Below are 19,337 nucleotides of genomic sequence, written 5' to 3'. Positions count from 1 at the left end.
CTCCTGCCAGATACTCTTTCCTCCCTTGGTTTCCATGATGTTCTTTCCTAGTTCTCCCACCTGTCTTCTCACAGCCCCTCCAACCCCTACTATTTCCATCTTCTGTTATCTTTGCCAGTTTCACAGCTTCTTTCTGATAACTGACTGAAGCACTGTGTATTTACCTTCATAATTACTATCACTCAACTGACAAAACCCTTGGGTATTGCAAAGAAGAAGTGGCCCCTGTGAGATTTGACATGCCAATCTCAGATCCACCACTTTCTAAGTGGGTAATGAGCAAAACTTGCTCCTTTGAAATTCCTATGCTGTCATGTTAGTCAAATCTGACATTCTGTAGTGCATTTGCCAACTCACATATAAACATACCACTCCGCAGGCCTATCTTTTTTGTTTCTCATATTGCTACTACCTGGGTGATGAAGAGTAGACAGTATAGCCTACTGTGAGACAGCATATTTGATCTCAAGTTGAAGTATAGAAATTTGACATATTAAACATGACATATAAACCAAGAAAATAAACCCAGGAATGTAATTATGGGAGAACAGAGCTCAGCCTATATTTGTCAACTTCCCTCCATCTCACATGGAACCGACTGGCAACCTGCTTCTTCAGGCTCTGTAGTTTAAACATAGAGACAAAGTGGGGAGCTTTGAGAACCTACAGAACCACCATAAATGTGCCTGGCTTCAATGTTCCAACATATGCTTTGCAGCTTCTTGGTAAGGCACATTTCCTGTCCTCCTACCCTTGAGCCAAGGAAAAAACAAAAATATGTTGTTTTTTTTGTTAGGGAAATATATACTTCAGGTCTTAGCTCCCAAGGTCCTCAGAAAATTTATTTTTCTAAATTTAATCTTGGGTTTGCATCAAAGATGTTACAAGGAAAACAGAGATGTTAGTCCCAGGTGGTTTCCTAACAGTTCCTGTTAACATAATTACCTCATATGGTGAGAGACTTCTATATCTGACTTAGCACTGGAGACCAAGGGGCCGTGGGAGGTCATGCACAGCCGCTCTATTCTCATCAGTTTTATGAAGCAGCTATTCCCTTCTTTTGTGAATCACTGATATCCTGCAAGTTCACTTGAGCCCACAGACCTAGCTCCTGGAGGAAACTAGTTGTGATGTTTGAATGTCTGAACCAAAAGTGAAATTATCACTCAGAGCAGTAGCTGAGACAGTGCCTAATCCAAAGTCCCTTAGAATAGAGGAAGAGGAAGGAAACAAGGCAAAGGGGAGAATTCTGGTTTCAGAATAAGAGGACCTGGGTTCAAACCTCAGCTGTATCCGATGACTTTATCTCCCAGGGCCTCAGTTTCCTCATCCGTAAAATGAGGTTAGTCTATTTGATCTCTGAAGTCCCTTATAACCCTAAATAATAATAACTAATATTCATATTGTACTTTAAGGTTTACAAAGCACTTTTCATTTATTATCTCAGCTGATCCTCCCAACCACCCAGTGAGGTAGATGCTATTATCACCTCCATTTTACAGATGAGGAAACTGAGGCAAAGAGAAGTTAGAAGACTTGCCCAGGGTCAAACAGCTAGTAAGTGCCTGAGGCAGGATTAAAACTCAGGTCTTTCTGACTCTTATGTCCAACAATCTCTCCTTTAGCCACCTACCTGTGTCTTAATGTCTCAGTGATCCTTTGTCTTATTTGTCATTGTTGTTCTGTTGTTTCAGTCATATCCGACTCTTTGTGACCCCATTTGGGGTTTTCTTGGCAAAGATACTGGAATGATTTGCCATTTCCTTCTCTAGCTCATTTTAAGATGAGGAAACTGAGGCAAGCAGGGTTAAGTGACTTGCCCAGGATCACACAGCTAGTAAGTGTCTGAGGCCAGATTTGAATTCAGGAAGGTAAGTCTTCCTTACTTGAGGCCTGGCACTCTACCTACTGTGCCACCTACCTGCCTATGTCTTAAGGAAAAGAAAAAAAAAGAAGGAAGAAAAGAAAAATCAAAGAAAGGAGATACTTCAGGTTAGTTTTTTTTTGTCTTCCACAAGAGTTGGAGAATGAAAAGAGGATAGAATGCAGAAGAAAAAGTAAAAGAACCAGGTTGCTTTTCTGAGGAGAAAACAACAATGGGAAGATCCCATCATCAGAGGGACAGAGGAAGGGAAAATTTGTTGTGTGAATTGGTTTCACATAGGATGAGACTAGCAGGAGATTAAATTTTAGACATCCCGATTATTCAATTGAGATAGACCCAAGGGACATATTTGCAGTAATTCAAATGCCAGGAAGTAAGGAGTTTAACGAGAACTTCAGATCAGTAAAGAAATTGGATTTATTTTAGAGAGTGGATCAGGAGGGGGTGGGGAAAGGAGGACTAGGCCTGAAGAATAGCCCTATGATGATTTCCCCTTTAGCAGGGACAAAGCCAAAGACTGTTTTCATTTTATTCAGGAATGAGATTGTCTATTGGAGACATTATGACCTGACCTGATGAAAATGATATTGCAATGTACTACCAACTTCTGGAAAGGCAAGAAGCTCAGGATCTGCATTTTGGGACTTGGAAAAATAAATTTGAAGCAAAAATGTGGTAAGGGCAATAACTATCTGGTGCTTTTCATTTAGGGACAGAGAAAGGTTATAGTTGGCATGGAGGGGCAGTTAAAGTGGCTCAAGAAATCATTTAAACATAATGTGCTGTTAGAAAAGAATTTAGGTGTGGAGAAAAAGAACATGGAGTCATTTCCTATAAAGAGGGCTTGTAAGTATTCTTTTTGGTGAAAAAGGGCACCCTGATGCACACTGTCTCTCTCCACCCCCACCCACCCCCGATGGCATGCCACAGTGAAAAAGAAGATCTATACAGTTAGACATGATACCTGTTCCAGAGGAAAGGAAATAGGGAGTGCTAACTTTAGAAGAGGCAGTCTTGTCTGAAGAATAGAAAGAAGGAAAAGAAAGAGGGCTATAATGTTCAGAGAAACAAATGGCAGGAAAGACCAAAGAAGATGGGAGCAGCAGATCTACTTTAGATAAAATCTAAGCATCAGACAGAGGGGGATTCAAGAAGAGAGAAATAACATTGAGCCTAACATGATAATGTAACGCAGGTAAAGAAAATGAAAATAGACATTAGATCCCTGTTTGGTGAATTACCAGAACATTGTTCCAGAAGCCCTTGTTCCCCTTGCCCCCACCCCTTTTCTTTTCTTGGGGCAGACTCTGAAATGTAAGGGTGTAAAGTGCTTTATACTACAAAATTTTAAAGTTTATGTGATTGCAAAGTTATGATTAGAGAGAGTGGATAGAGTCAGGAAGGCTTGGAGTCAGGAAGACCTGAGTCTTCAGGTACCAGCTATGTGACCCTGGGCTTACTTACCTACTCTCAGCCTCAATTTTTTTTTTTGTCTATAAAGCAGGGATAATAGCATTTACCTTACTGGGTTGTTTTGAGTATCAAATGAGATAACACAGTAAAAGCATGTTGCAAGCCTTAAAGCACTATATAAATACTAGCAATGATGATGATGATGATGATACTATGAGGAAAGCAGAACTTGAAGGAGACCTTCTCAAAGGAGGGAAGAGGATTCCTAGGGGAGCTTGGATGGTTTAAACAAGATTACATGCAACTATGGGGACAGAATAGCTTAAAACTGAGGAACAAATTACCCATGAAACTTTTTTTTTAATAGAAAACTTCAATCCTGTTTCACTTGAACCAGATGGTACAGTGCAAAGAGACCTGGAGTTAGAAGACCTGGGTTTGAAGCCCAGCTCTGCTTTTCGTTAGCCACGTGACCCTGGACAAGCCATGCCCTGCTCTGGGCCTCAGCTTCCTCATCTGTGAAATGAAGAAGACTAGATGATCCCTAAGGTCCCCTCCAGCTATAAATCCTATGATCTAACATAGTACAAAAATATAAAAAGATAGGTGGGCATATGTAACACATGGGTCTCTGACAAGAAAGAACATGGTTGTGATTTTGTTTTTATTTTTGGCTTGGCAATCAGGTTAAGTGACTTGCCCAGGGTCACACAGCTAATAAGTGTGAAGTGTCTGAGGCTAGATTTGAACTCAGGTCCTCCTGACTCCAGGGCTGGTGCTCTATCCACTGTGCCACCTAGCTGCCCCCCATGATTGTGATTTTGGCACAAGGAAGAAGGCTAAATGCAGTAAGGGAAATTTTTTGCACATGAAGGCTACAGGCTATTCATGCTGATCAATAGTGGAGTAAAGTATGAATTAGTCCAATTCTGGATATCAAGGAATAGGACCACACACTCCTTAATTCTAATGATAGGGTTTATTGACAATATATCAGCAGAAGAAAAGGATACAAGGATACATGCACTCAGGAATGTGTTGGCAAATGTTTAACAATCAGTTCTGGGGGGGAGGGCAGAAAGAAATGTACCAATGACACACTTTATAGTTTAATCAGAATTATTAAAAATTTCTCCATCACTTTCTTAAGTCTAGATAATCAATCATCAAAGCAATAAATCAAACCCTGATTTGTAGTGTCCATAGATTTTGGAGAGGTAAAGGCTCTGGTTAGAGTTGGCCCCAGCACACCATTGCATGTATTAATACATTCTGCCAGCTGAATGCTCTGGGTCTCTGAGAAGCAAAATAGCATGGAAGCATGGTATCTTCAGGAAAACTAGTCCCACATGAACTACAAGGCTAGGTCAGAGTGGCAAGAATAGTTAGGGGTAGCGTTGTTTTTTACTCAGGAGGACAAAGGGAGTTGGAACCTTTCTCATGATAGTAATTTAAGGTAAGTGGACCTCAGGAACTTCAAATACATCAATCATGAGTAAGTTACAGTAGATGATGTACACAGTGGTTAGTAGACTTCCTGCGGTGTTGGATGGATCTATCTCATGGATCTTTCAGTCATTTTAACTGTTTCTGTTTCCGTGTTTGGTTTTTCCCTGGGGAGAGGGTCCAGTATGGTCAGATTACATCACAATCATATTAAGGGAAGACTTTTGCTTTCAAGTTATACTCTGTATAATTCCCTGGCTCCAATCTCTTCCTTGGCTAAAAGGGCAGGGAGGAGTAAGGTATATGCAGGAGAATCAATTGGAAGAGGCAAAGAGGAAATAACACAGTTGTCTGTAAGGCAGAATTTAGATGCAAGAAGACAAAGGGGAATTTTAGGGCACAGAAGTGCAGAGAAGCTAAGATGATGATAAGGAGAGATGTTCCATCCATATCTTTTTACCCTAGACTATATACTAATTTTTCACTGGTAAATAAACAAGCCATAAGTCCTTTGAAGCCTGACCTAGAAATAGCACATCACAAAGCAGGTGGAGAGGAGATCAGAAGATGGTGCCTCTGAAAAAACTACCTGGAAATGTAAAAAAATGGCAATATTAGACCAGTATTCCCTACCCCATCTCTACCCCAATTTACTCTGACACTTCTAGATGGTGTAAGTGGAACATCAGTTGGGAGAGGGGAAGGGACTAATATGTGTCAGGTACTGTGCTAAGTGCTTTAAAAAATATTATGTCATTCACAACAATCCTGGTAGGAAATTGCTATTATTCTCCATTTATAGTTGAGGGAAATGAGGCAAACAGAGGTCTTGACCAGGGTAACAAAGCTAGTATGTGTCTGAGGCCATGTTTGACTTCAGGTCTTCCTGATGCCAAGCTCAGCTCTCTGTCTCCTGTGCCACCTACCTGCCTCTAAAGTTGGGAACTGGTGGTATGAGGTAAAACAAACTGAATTGTACTTTTCTATTCACAGAGCAAGCAAGTCTTTGGAGCATGCCTACCAAGTACTTACAGATTACCCAAGTCTAGGGGACAATGCATAAAGCTTATCTTGTTTAAATATATTTCTAATTTCTTTCCCTTTTGTTGAGTCTATACATATGAATAAAAATACTGTATGTGCTTAACATGTCTGTCTGTATGACATGGGTATGACTAGGGGTCAGTCATATACCAGATTCAGGATTAGTTGAGTTTCCCCATGGGGTGGGGGCTGGGAATTATTCTGAATGAATAAATCCACACTAACTATACTCCCAAGACATAAGCAAATCTGGGTTCTCTGGGAACCATAGAAAGTTTAGCATTCCCTGGAGCTCCCTTTGGAGTTGAATAGAGCACACAACTAATCGACAATGTGAACATGGGACGTCTTGAGTACTTTCCTGTTCCTTTTGGTAACTAGAGTCAGGTTAGTGGCTAATAGCACCACCTGGTGGTTACATGTTCAAGAAATCTGAAATCTGAGTTTGAAGATGTATAAAAAAAAGTAAACTGGGGAGGAGAAATAATCAAATGTGTGAACATTCTTGTTCCATAAAAAAGGAAAGGAAAAAATTCAATAATGTGGTGACTTTTCTGAATACTCTTCTTGAGTACCGTTGAAATGAAATTTGAACTGTTGCTGGTCATCCTTCATTTTTGAAGGCCAATGGCATCATGGGATGGATGAAGTCTTGACTTGCATGTGAATTGGTACTACATCTCAAAGAAAGGTGATAGGGCTTGCAGTAATCAATATGTGACTTATGAGGACAAATTTCTAGAATCAATCTCTAAGAATACAGGATTACAGAATGTTTATTTAGACACACATGCTAATAATCTGGAATAGACTTATTTAACTAGGAGAAGCAGGTCAGTGGAATTGATATATTTCTGTGCAAGAAAGAACAGAGTATTCATATAACAAAGGATACTAGCTTTTCTAAGCATGCTAGGGTGATGGCTGGAATTAATTTCTCAAAAGTCAGGCAATTTGGCAGAGGTATAGGGGGATGGGCAGATTCCTGTTAGAACAGGAAGAAATTAAAAATATCATAAGGATGATCAAAGAGAGGGGAAGCACATTTCCCTTTTCAAAATGTCAGAGAGTGGTGGGACATGTTAAAATTTGATATGAAGAAAGCTCTCAAGGGAAGGAGGAAAGTGAAACACTTGAGAAAAAAAAAGTAAAAATAGATGTTCCCAACTGCAGAAGTGCTTAATAGAGAACACAGAAAAACACATAAAAATGAGGACACATAAAGACAAATGATGAAAATCAAAGAATACATCACATTTTATGTATAGGTCAAGTGATTAGAGAAGAGGAGGTTAGACACAAATAAAGACATGACCTACAGATGTCTTGGACTATAAATGAATGGAGAGACAGGGTGGTGCTGGGCTTCAGAAAATAAAAATGGACAAATTAAGATCATGTCAAAAAAGGACCCTTTAGGTAATGGATATGTTCTTTCTAGAACTTTTTTAGGAACAAAGAAAAGTACATCAAGAGGAGAAAAACAGTGGCAAGGGGTGAGGAGGTCATGTGTTAGAGAGTGGGACAGGGTACCAGTCAAAAGGAGAAGAAACAAATTCTTTACAGGTGACATCACAGCCCAAGAAGCAAGCAGCATAACCCAGCTCTTGGAAAACAGAGACTGATAGCCTCACCATCAACATCTGAGGATGTTGGAGAGACTTCTGACTGCTATTTACTGACATATGAAAGAGAAGTGAAACGACTAGTACAATCAAATAAAAATACATAATATAATACATGTTATCTAGATAACATATAGAAGTTATACATATGTTATATGTGCTATCTATAATATATAATCTAGATAATATATGATATATATTTAGATTAAATATATAAAATAATATATATTATCTAGATGATATCTAGAAGTTATCTAATACTTTAAAGTTTGCAGAGTGCTTTACCAATATCTCATTTGATGCTCACAACAACCCTGGGAGGTAGGTGCCATTATTATTCCCATTTTACAGATGAGGAAACTGAGGTGGAGGAAGGTTAGATAATTTGCCCAGGATTACATAGCTGGTAAGTATCTGAGGCAGGATTTGAACTCAGGTCTTCTTGCATCCAAGTCCCACCCACTGTGCTACCTTGCATGTGGTCTCTGTTTCTCATACACTTGGCACATTTTCTGTTATGCTATAGTTTTGGGGGTTGCTTTCCCTTAGTTGGTGATAATGCTTTCATTACATATTGAGAGATGAAGAAATGCTTTAAATACTTTGAGGCTCTACAAAAAAATGTGAGTTGTATGTGCTATAAGAAATGATGAGCAGAGTGCTTTAAGAAAAACCTGGAAAGAGTTACATGAACTGATGCAAAATGAAGTGAGCAGAACCAATAGAATATTGCACACAGTTGTAAATTGTACAACTGTGCAACATTGTACAATAATCAACTGTGAATGACTTAGCTATTCTCAGCAATACAATGATCCAAGACAATTCTGAAGGACTATGATGAAAAGTGCTATCTGCCTCCAGAGAAATAACTGATGGGAGTCTAAATGCAGATTGAAGCATACTTTCAAAAATTTTCCTTTATTTCTTTTTTTTTTTGTCTGTGTTTTCTTTCACAACTGACAAATATGGAAATGTATTTTGCATGACTGCACATGTACAACCTATATCAAATTGCTTGCCTTCTCAGTGAGGGGAAGGGGTGGTGGGAGAGAGAGAATTTGGAACTCAAAATTTTAAAAAACAAATGTTAATTGTTTTTTACATGTAATTAGAAAAAATAAAATATTAAAAAAATAAAAATAAAATAAATAAAATAAATATAAATATAATAATAATAAATAAATATAAATAAAAAATAAAATAAGTCACTTAAAAAAACATGTTATGTTGTAACCTCTTGAAGACAGAGAACCAGCTTGATCCATTTCTACACCTAGTATAGTTCCTTGTATTATTGAGCATTTCATGCAGCATGTGGAGAGTGGAAGGAGTGTTGCTCTTTGAGTTAGGAAGTCAGGTTAAAATCCTGTCTCTGACACATATTAGCTGGAACTATGTGACCATAAGCAGAAGACTTAATCTCTGTGAGCCTCAGTTTTCTCATCTATAACATGGGGATGATAATAATACCCATCAACCTCACCTCTCAGGATTTTTGTGAGGTTCAAGTAAGAGAATGTATATAAGGCACCTGGCAAACTTCGAAGCCCTATAGAAATACCTGTTATTGTGGGCAGTGTGACACAATGGGTAGAGTTCTGGATTGATTAATACTAGGTAGCACTTATGTAATATTTTAAAGTTTGCAAGACATCTTAAATATTATCTTGTTTTACCCTTACCACAACCCTGGGAGGTACGTACTAGTTACCTTACAGATGAGGAAACTGAGACAGACAGAGGTGAAGTGACTTGCCCAGATTTGAACTCAAGTCATCTGGTCTTCTGATCCAGCAGTCCATTCACTGTGCCACCTACCTGCCTTAGAGAACCTGGGTTCAAATCCTGGCTCTCCTACTCTCCTACCTGTGTGACCTTGGGCAAGTCACTTAATCTCAGTGGATTTTAGTGTCCTCATCTCTAAAATGAAGGAGTTGGTCTATGATCTCTGAGCTCTCTTTCAACTCTCCATCTGTGATCCCAAGCTCTATAATCCTATTCTTGAGTATCTGATTTGGTACATGGCTGGCATGCTGAAGTGATAAAACACTTGATCCAGAGTCAGGGCACCTGAGTTCAAATCTTCCCTTGGCTTCTTACTACATGTTTGACATGGGCAAGTCACACTCCTCTAGTTCTGTCATCTGTTAAAGGAGGAAGTCGGACTACTTGAACTCTGAAGTCCCTTCCAGCTCTAAATCTATGATCTTATTTTTAAGGGAGGGAGGTTGTATATTAGAAACCGAAGATTACTGACATTACTAAATTGCTTACCAGATATTTGTGGGAATCTTGCTGAAAAACCCAACCAAGATAGCAGAGGACTTAATCATGACAAAGCAGTGTGCCAGAAAGGTGTAGAGATCAACTGATTGACAGTTAGGTGGTGCAGTGGACAGCACACTAAGCTTGGAGTCAGGAAGAACTGAGTTCAAATTTGACCTCAGACACTTACTAGCTGTGGGACCCTGGTGCAAGTCATTTAACCTCAATGCACCTCAGTTTCCTCATCTGTAAAATGAGGATAATAATAGTACCTACCTCCCAGGGTTGTTGTGAGGATCAATGAGATAATAATTGTAAAATGCTTAGCATAGTGCCTAACACATAATAAGCACTATATAATGTTAGCTGCTATCATCATCATCATCATCATCATCATCATCATCATCATCATTATTATTATTATTATTATTATTATAGTATAGTTATTGGAAACCTGACCCTAGTCTCTCTCTTCTCAGTTCTGGTTCTGCATCACACATCTGTCCACTGGACATTTCTAACTGGATGTCCCATTGGCATCTCAACCTCAAGATCTCATTATCTTTACCCCCGCCCTGAAAGCTACCCTTTTTCTGAGATTCCCTATTACTGTCAAGGGCTTTACCAGCTTTTCACTCAGGTTCATGAAGTTGATGTCATCCTCTACTCTTTGCTTTCCCTCACCCAACATATCCAATCTGATGCCAAGTCATGTTGTTTCTATTTCAACATCTTTTGTCATGCTTCCCCTTCTCTCCTCTCATATTGTCACCACCCTACTTCAGGCCCTCACTACCTGGACTACTGTAGTCGCCTACCCTTTGACCTCCCTGTCTCACAGCTCTCCCCATTCCAATCAGTCCTTCACACAGCTGGTTGATCGATTGAGGGCAATAAAAGGACTGATAATAAGCAGAATGGATGGTTCTAGCTTGTGCAGACAATATCACTCTGCTAAGAATATTTTTGGGGAGAACGTCCAGATATGTGATTTCATCTATGTAGAAAGTTCCCTGTCAGCAAACTCCCTGTACCAATGCAAATCAGCAACTGATCAGAACATGTTGAATGTGTATAGAAATTTTGCCAGAGAAGCTGGCAGAAGAGTCAGCAGGACTAATGCAGGGGCAGAAAAAAAAAAAAGCAGACAGAGAAAACTGATGCTTTTGACAATGTCAGAGAAGAAGATGGGATTGGTGGGGATACTTTGTGAACATTTTGGAGGAGCAGGAGATACAAAAAGAAACTGGGAAATTTAGGAAATAGTGCTTCCTCTACACCAGGCACTGTGTTATGTGCTTTACAATTATTATCTCATTTGATCCTCACAACAACCCTGTGAATTATTTTTCCTGTTTTACGGATGAGGAAACTGAGGTTAAGTAACTTAGTCACACAGCTAGTAAGTATCTGACACCACATTCGAACTCAGGTCTTTCTGACTCCATGCCCTGTGCTTTAGCCACTGGGCTACCTAGATTGAGACATTGGGAAATCAGTCTACTCAATAAGTCACTAGAAGAATGAAGGAAGGCTAGGTGAGAGCAAGGCAAAATTATTTTACAGTTTAAAGGTTTTATGTCTCAAATTTGAGGAGACAGAAGAGAGCAATTGGGGAAGGTAGAGGGAGAAAGTCAAATTATCCCCTGCCATATTGAAAGACTGATGGGAGAAAGCACTTAGTACTGTAGCTTGCATATAGTAGGCTTTAAAAACAAACAAACAAACCAAAAAAACCCCCAAAACAAAGAAAGGGTGAGGTGCAGCTAGGTGGTGCATTGGATACAGCACTGGCCCTGGAGTCAGAAAAAACTTGAGTTCAAATCTAGCCTCAGACACTTACTACCTATGTGATACACACGCTCACACACACACACACATGCATGCCAACATTCCTCCTTACTCTGCTCCCCCTACACATGATGAAAACCCTAAATGTATCACTGTCATGAGTTAAAAAATCATATAATAGGCTTTTTTCAAAATGTTTGCTCTTTTGAATTGAATGAAAAGACTTTTAGAACCTGAAAAGGACAGTTTTCTACCAAAAGAATGTCAAAGAAGATGATGGAGTGGAGAATAAAGATTGAGGATCCCAAAAGGGAAAAGAAGAAAATGTTACTCAGGGAAATTTCAAAGGAAGTCTCTATTTATAAGTTAGAAGTTGATGGATACGAGAATGAAGACATCAAAAAGATGTTTAACAGGCTCCTGGACAAAGCAGAGACCCCATGTGGAACAAGAAGTACTTGTTGTAATTATACACTTCATATACTTCATATAACGTCAGACTTATTTGATCTGTTGGTTTTGCTAAATTCTTTCTTCCCTCTACCCCTTCTCTGTGTAATTCTTTGTTATAAGAGATTGCTCTTAGGAGGGGGAGAGAAGGTATTTCTTAGGAAACTAGGCAGCTGTAGGTGAAACAAAAGTTGGGTGGGACAACAACTCCAAGATTCATCTCATCATCCTCCCCGCCCTTCAGAGAACCTAATCTTTGACCTAATCTCCAAATGAGGAAGGGAAAAAATCCAGGCATCTCAACAATATTTGGTTATTTAATAATAATTTCTCTCACACATACTACGTTTATTCATTTTGTCTTTCCTATTAGAATATTAACTCCTTGAGTAAAGCAGAGAATTTGTCTTAGTATCCCACTGTGCTTAGCACAGTGCTCAGCACATAATAAATGTTTTTAATAGTTGCTTGATTGTTTGGGGAAACAAAAAAGGATTGATAATATGCAGAATGGGATAGTTATAGCTTGTGCAGTATAAAACTGTGTACACACACACATACACACACATATGTGTATATATATAATATATATATATTTTTAATCCAAACTTAAATTCTAGGGACAGGAAACACAGTATTCAGCTGAGGGTGAGGAAGAAGTGATGCCACATAGCATCTAGTCTCTGAAGCACTCAAAAAACAGCTTTTATAGTCAATTTGCCAATATGGGGGTGGGGGAACAAAAAAGGAGCTATGATTACAAGAGTTTATAGGGTCTCTTTAAAATTAAAAGGCAAGGGGAAGGAGGAAGAACAAAGAATCATGCCTTCAGGGATAAAGACTGTTTGGGGTAGCTGCAATGTATACAAATATATAAAAATGGAGAAGAATCAGCCAAAAGGTTGCAAGATACAACGAAGAAGAGGGTGAAACAGGTGAAGGAAAGCAATACAAATGTTAGGATATTAAGTTTATAAGAAATTGACGGGCAATATACTTAGAAATTACATGGGCTATTGTAGAAAGCATTGTTGATTTGTAAATAGGTAGAATAGGCACAAATTTTGCAATATAAGTCCTGTGGCTGCCTAATGAGAGAATATGTGTGAAACTGTTTTAACCAAGAAAAAAGAGCAATCTATACCAGGTAAAGTCTGAGCAGAGAGAGTCCTGTCAAATCAGAAGGAAGGGGCAGATCTCTTTCAATCCTAACCTATGGGTTGATCCTATGAAGATTCTTCAATCAGGTCTTCCTGACTCTATCTAGTCTAGTGCTTTATCCACTGTGTTACCTAGATGCCCCAATTAAGTAGCACAAACTACCACACCCGGCTCCTACTTTGGTAGAGATAGTTCAGTACCTCATGCCCAAAGACTACTGAATAGAAGCACCCTGCCTTCTCACCAACTCCTAGCCTGGGCCACTGGCCACTGCTGGCCATCAACTCCACAACCACTATTCAACCCCTATAAAAAGCCCAGGAAAAAAAAAAAGGGAAAAACAAAACAAAACAAAAAAATCAAAACATTCTTGCAACCAGAATCCTTGTCAAAGGCATTGTCAAAAGATTCCATGTCAGAAATGGGTATGAATTTATCCATGGAAATGACACTAAAGAAAATGTATTGCCATCTGCCCTGTAGCTGTGCTTTGAGACCACAGGTTTTACCATCTGCCCTAAAGCTGAACTCATCTTGTATGCATTTTCTCCCGCTATTAGAATGTGAGCTCTTTGAGAGAAGGGGGTGTCTCATTTTTCTATCTGTATACTTAGCCCTTTGCACAGTGCTTGGCATGTAGTAAGCCCCTGATAAAGGCTTTTTCATTTATCCAAATCCATCATAATATTCAGTTATTGGAATAGACAGATGTCTCCTGGTGATATGATAGCATTATGGAATGTTTGAGATGGAAGGCATCTTTGAGTTGTTTCCTCACCTGGGATCATAGATTGAGAGCTCCAGGGCACTCCAGAGGCCATCAAGTACTACCTCAAATTTCACAGGAGATTGAGGGATTTGCTTAAAGTCATACAGATAATTAAGTGTCAAGGGTGAGATTTGAAAGAAGGCCCTTTGACTCCAGGGCCAGTGAAAGTATCTACCAAACCACTCTGTATTCCCCTTATTGTTTTATAGATATGGAAACTGAGGTCCAGAGAAATGAATTAATTTTCCAAGACGTTCTTCTCTGTCAATTGGATTGGAAACTATATTTGACTGGATCCATTGACTTTTATATAGCATATTTTATTGCCTATGAAACAATGTAGTAGGAATGTGCCAGAAGATTAACATCCCAAGGACTATGTAAATAGATGAAGACTGTACAGTATAATTGTAGACATATAGAGCCAATTAGTGGAACATAGCAAAAAATCTGAACATATATTTTTCAGAGTCTTACTTTTCCCTGTACTCCAATGCTGACCTAGTTCTGTATAGCAGTGGTTTCAAGCTGAAATAGAAATGGAAGACCACATATTGACTTAAGAAACCCACAAATTAACATTATCTATGTTGTATTATATTTTTATTTATTTTGTTAAATATTTTTCAATTATGTTTTAATCTGGTTCAATTTGATACCTCTGCTGTGAAAATATCTATAAGTACATAATAAGTATCTACAGATACTTTTCACACAGAGTTTGGCTAGTGAAAGTTGCCCACTTGTCAATACACAGATAACCAAGATTTCAAATATCAGAATACACTAAAATTAGCACTGTTGTTGTTGTTCAGTCATGTCCTATTTTTTGTGACCCCATTTGGGCTTTTCTTGGCAAAGATACTGGGGTGGTTTGCCATTTCCATTTCCAGTTTATTTTACAGATGAGGAAACTAAGGCAAACAGGATTGAGTGCTTGCCCAGCCAGGGTCACACAGATTTGAATTCATGAAGATGAGTCTTCCTGATTCCAAGCCCAGTGTTGTATCCATTTCATCACCTAGCTGCCCAAAATTCACATATTCTTCTGGTAATTCAGAGGGGAGTTTGGGATCTTACAATGTCTCAGAACCATCACTATGAATGTTCCATACCATTGCACAATACTCTAGAACAAGGGTGGGCAAACTATAGCCTGGTGACTGTTTTTGTACAGCTGTAAGCTAAGAATTATTTTTACATTTTCAAATACAATAAAACTTGATTTAAAAATATAAAAACCATTTCTTAGCTTGCTTCCAGTACATAAACAAGGCAGTGGGCCAGGCAATAGTTTGCCAACCCCTGGTCCAGAAAAGATGATAGTGTAAAAGGTGGAACTGAGTCTCTATTTCACTCTTGACAGACCCTGGAATTATTTTATTTTATTATTTTGGAAGAAATCCATGACATTAACTTATTCACTTTTCTTCTGTTTCCTTCTTATAAAAGCAAAGTACAAAATGTACAGAGAGGAAAACAAAACAGGAACAGGGCAGAGTTCGCCAAGGACCAACATTTAAAAAAAAAAAATCAACCTTACAGCTTTCTACCCTAACACTTTTAAGGCTTCTCCTTACTACCCCAATCATAGGATCTTAGATTTAAGCTGAGAGGACCCTTAAAGTCTTCCCTCATTTTATAGGTGAGGAAAGAAAGGCCAAGTTAAGTCATCAGCCCCAAGTCACATAGGTAGTAAGTTACAGGGCTTGGATTCAGATCCAGTGTTGGCTAGAATTGTCTTCCGGTTGTTTGGATCCCTGTTAAGTGGGAGTTTCCTGTTGATAAAGTGCCAATGTCAGCAAGCTGGTGGCCGAACTGGGCATGGACACCAGCTCTCCTGACTCCCTCATAACTCTTCTCCATGTTCAAGGTCAAGGCCAAGGTTTGCTATGATCATGACCATAATCAAAGTCACTGTTCTAGAACTGTCTGCTTGATGGAAAGTTCTCTAGCTCAGAGCATCACTTTTAAAGAGCACACATATCTCACTGGAGACACCCTCCACTGGGAAGGAAAGGGGAGGAGAGAACAGATCAGACAACTACAAACAATACTTTCCTTTTTTTTTTTTAAAGGCAATTGGGGTTAAGTGACTTGCCTAGGGTCACACAGCCAGTTGAACTCAGATTCTCCAGACTCCAGGGCCCTGGCTCTATCCACTGCCGCCCCCATTTTTTCCTTTTCTAATTCTTAGAATGGCACAAAACATGATGACCTGGTTTTGCATTCTCTACCCTGTCTTTATTACCTTTGTGACTCTGGGCATGGCACTCTATCTCTCTGAGTCTCAGTCTTCTCATCTGTAAAATGAAGGGATTTGATTAGATAATCTCTACTGTCCCTTCCAACTCAACAAGATGATGCTATGACCACTATCTGAAAAACTCACACATGCCTACTTGCACCCCCTATACGTCATATCTTGTTGCTGTATCTGACTCTTCATGATCTCATTTGGAGTTTTATTGGCAAAGATACTGGAGTGGTTTGCCATTTCCTTTTCTAGCTCATTTTACAGATGAAGAAACTGAGGCAGAGTTAAGTGACTTGCCCAGGGTCACAGAGCTAGTAAGTGTGTGAGACCAGATTTGATCTCATGGAGATGATCATGTCTTCCTGACTCCAAGCCTGACTCTGTATCCCCTGCTCCATCTAGCTGCCCTCCTGCATCATATACAACAAGCAATTGTATAGATTTTGCCTGAAGAGTTCCAGTGTGGAGAAGTCCATTACATCTTGAGGCAAACCATTCCACTTTGGATTGCTCTAATTGTTAGGAAGTTTTTCCTTAGTCAAGCCTAAAATTGTTTCCTTTCAATTTTCACCAATTATTCCTACTTCTGCCTTTTGGGGTCAATCAGAACAAGTCTATTCTCTCTTCCAAAAGACAATCCATTCATTCACTAATTCATTCATTCATTCAGTGGACAGCATTTATTAGTCATCCATTGTATGCATAAGCTACATGAGAAAACAGCACCATGGAAAATACAGAGCAAATGTCTCCCATGTTGCAGTAAGTGCACTTATGTGTTTAAGATTATAATGTCTGCATCTGTTTACACAGGGCTCCCTGGGCAAATGCCTCTTAGCTTCCTGAACCATTCTGACCACAGTGTGTCACACCAATAAAATATATGAGATAAAAGCTAGTAAATAAAATCTATCAGATTGGATATGTTTACTTGCAGGTGATTGCAGGGCAGCATTTCAGACCTGATGTTTTAAATCAGGGCTCCTTAACCCTTTTTTATGTCTTGGACCTTTCTGGCACTCTGGTGAAGCCTACAAACTCTTTCTCCAAATGATATTCTTTTTTAAAAATAATATTTAATTTTCCCCCAATTACATGCAAAGACAATTTTTGACATTCATTTAAAAATTTTTTTGAGTTCCAAATTTTCTCTCCCCTCCCAGAGATGGTAAACAGTTTGATATAGGTCATACACGTGCAATCATGCAAAATATATTTCCATATTAGTCATTTTGTGAAAGGAGACACAAACCAAAAGGAAAAAAAACATGAAAAAATAAAGTGAAAAATAGTATGCTTTGATCTGCAGAATAATGTTCATAAAAACCAAATAAAATACATAGCATTACAAAAGAAGCCAATCTGATTGAGATAGTTACTAAAATATTATAAAAAAACAAGAATAGGGACCCCATGTTAAGGACCCCAGTTCTCAACTAGAAATAAACCTCTAAATATTACAAGATACTTTCATGTCGGTTAAGGAGCATTTACTACCTCTAAAAGAATATTTCTTTTTTTCGTTCTCCTCTCCTCCCAGAATTCTTGCACTCTCAAGTGTTGACAACTTGAGGTTGGGTAGGATACAGACCAGTGAGCCTCAACTTATCTCCAAATGGCCCCAAATGACTTGTTTTACAGATATAACAATGGCTTATTTTCAGATAATGGACAAAATTGAAACTGAAAAGAGAATCTTGCATCTGACAGTTTCCATCCTGGAAGCTGGAAATAGAGGTGGTGGCATTCAGGAGAGATCTATTAAGGTTCCAAGAGAGCAGAAGAGGTCCAGAAGGAGGGCCAAAGTCACCAGGAACCAACATGAAAAAAGTAACACTACAGTTTCCTCCTATACAGTGTTTCTCAACTCCATGTGGCTCTTCATGCTGTTCCTTCTACCTGGTTCTTTCTACTCTTCTTATCTTCTGGTTCTTACCTCTGTCTACATAATTCCTTCTAATCCTTCAAGTTACAGCTCAAATGTCTCCTTCCAGGAAGCTTTACAATCTTTCCCTCTTCTCCCCAACCCTCCAATCCCTAACCTGCCCTTCCTTTGAAACTTCCCAAACACTTTGGACCCCATTCACATCCTACCTTGTATCATAGCTCTCTCTATGTATGTTTATCTCTGCTACTAGATAAGAATGTCCTTGAGGGCAAGGGTCATGTCTTTTTATTTTTTTTGGCTTAGTCCTTTGATTTCATTCACCATAGAGAACTTCTGACATAGAAACACTCCATTGATGCAGATATGCAACCTGTTTTTTTACTTCTAATCTTAGTTGCATTGAGGGGTTAAGTGACTTGTTCATGCTCATACTGCTAGTATTTCATATATTAGTGGCAAAATTTGAATCCAGCTCTTCCTAACTACCAGGAACTGTGTCATCCTGCCTCTGTAATGTTCTTATATCTTTATTCTTAGTATTCCCATTCTTCTAAATTCAACTCCTTGCACACAGTAGCTGCTCAATAATTGTTTGTTAAATTGAGTTATCTAAATATAAAAGACTCAAATCTCAGGAAACAACAAACCAGGCATGACCTCCAAGGGATGGAGAAAATAAAGACATTGGAAAACACTGTATTTCTGGATGTAGTGCAAAGCAAGAAAGACAGAGACACTTACTATGTCTGACACATAATAAGTGCTTAATAAATGCTTGTTCATTGATTGATTGCTGGTCAATTGATACTAAGGGTATATTTTCCAGGATAGTAAACAAGTGAAAAAAAAATAATTTCCTACTCAGAGGTGGGGGCCCAGAAACAAAGGTACCCTTTCCCCTTCAGTTTCCCCACCTCTAACCCCACTAGACAGACTACACCCCACATATCTCCTACTTATGAAGCTGACCCTGTTCAGTGGCACTATGTAGACTCATTATCCTGGGACTATACTCTCAGAAATTGAATGAAGAAAAGAAGCTCTCACCACCTCTTGGCCAATCTACATGGAAGCCTCAGGGTCATAATTTAGCCTCACAAGAGAGAATTATGAGGAACAGCTGCTATAGATAGAAAATATACACTTAGTTCTAGTACAAGTCAGCTGAGATTCTAAAGGACTATCTCCCACTGATCTCCAGACACCTTCTGACTAGATAAACAGGGTTCCTTTCAAAACTTGTAGGCAGGTACCCATTTGGGGAGTGTCATTTTTGTTAAGGGCTGTGCCCATTTAAGGCGTCAGAACTGCTGTCAGAGTCTATAATGTTAAAAAAAAAA

At 38.9% G+C, this 19,337-nt stretch overlaps 1 protein-coding gene across 5 annotated transcripts in view; it reads right to left on the bottom strand.

Annotated features, from left to right (window-relative positions):
• Nucleotides 1-19,337, bottom strand: part of RAI2 (retinoic acid induced 2) — a 99,256-nt gene that overhangs the window by 19,432 nt on the left and 60,487 nt on the right. Inside the window, exon 1 of one of the 5 annotated variants that reach the window (XM_027835296.1) lies at nt 5,268-5,286. The exons of the other annotated variants lie outside the window; for them this stretch is intronic. The gene's annotated coding sequence lies outside the window, so the exon portion shown is untranslated. Of the gene's footprint in view, nt 1-5,267; nt 5,287-19,337 lie in introns of those variants that run through there. 5 annotated transcript variants of the gene reach the window in all.

Source organism: Vombatus ursinus, unplaced genomic scaffold (genome assembly GCF_900497805.2).
Source record: "Vombatus ursinus unplaced genomic scaffold, bare-nosed wombat genome assembly UNPS02014814.1, whole genome shotgun sequence".
Classification (NCBI taxonomy): Eukaryota; Metazoa; Chordata; class Mammalia; order Diprotodontia; family Vombatidae; genus Vombatus; species Vombatus ursinus.
This window is presented reverse-complemented; position numbering and strand designations above follow the sequence as displayed.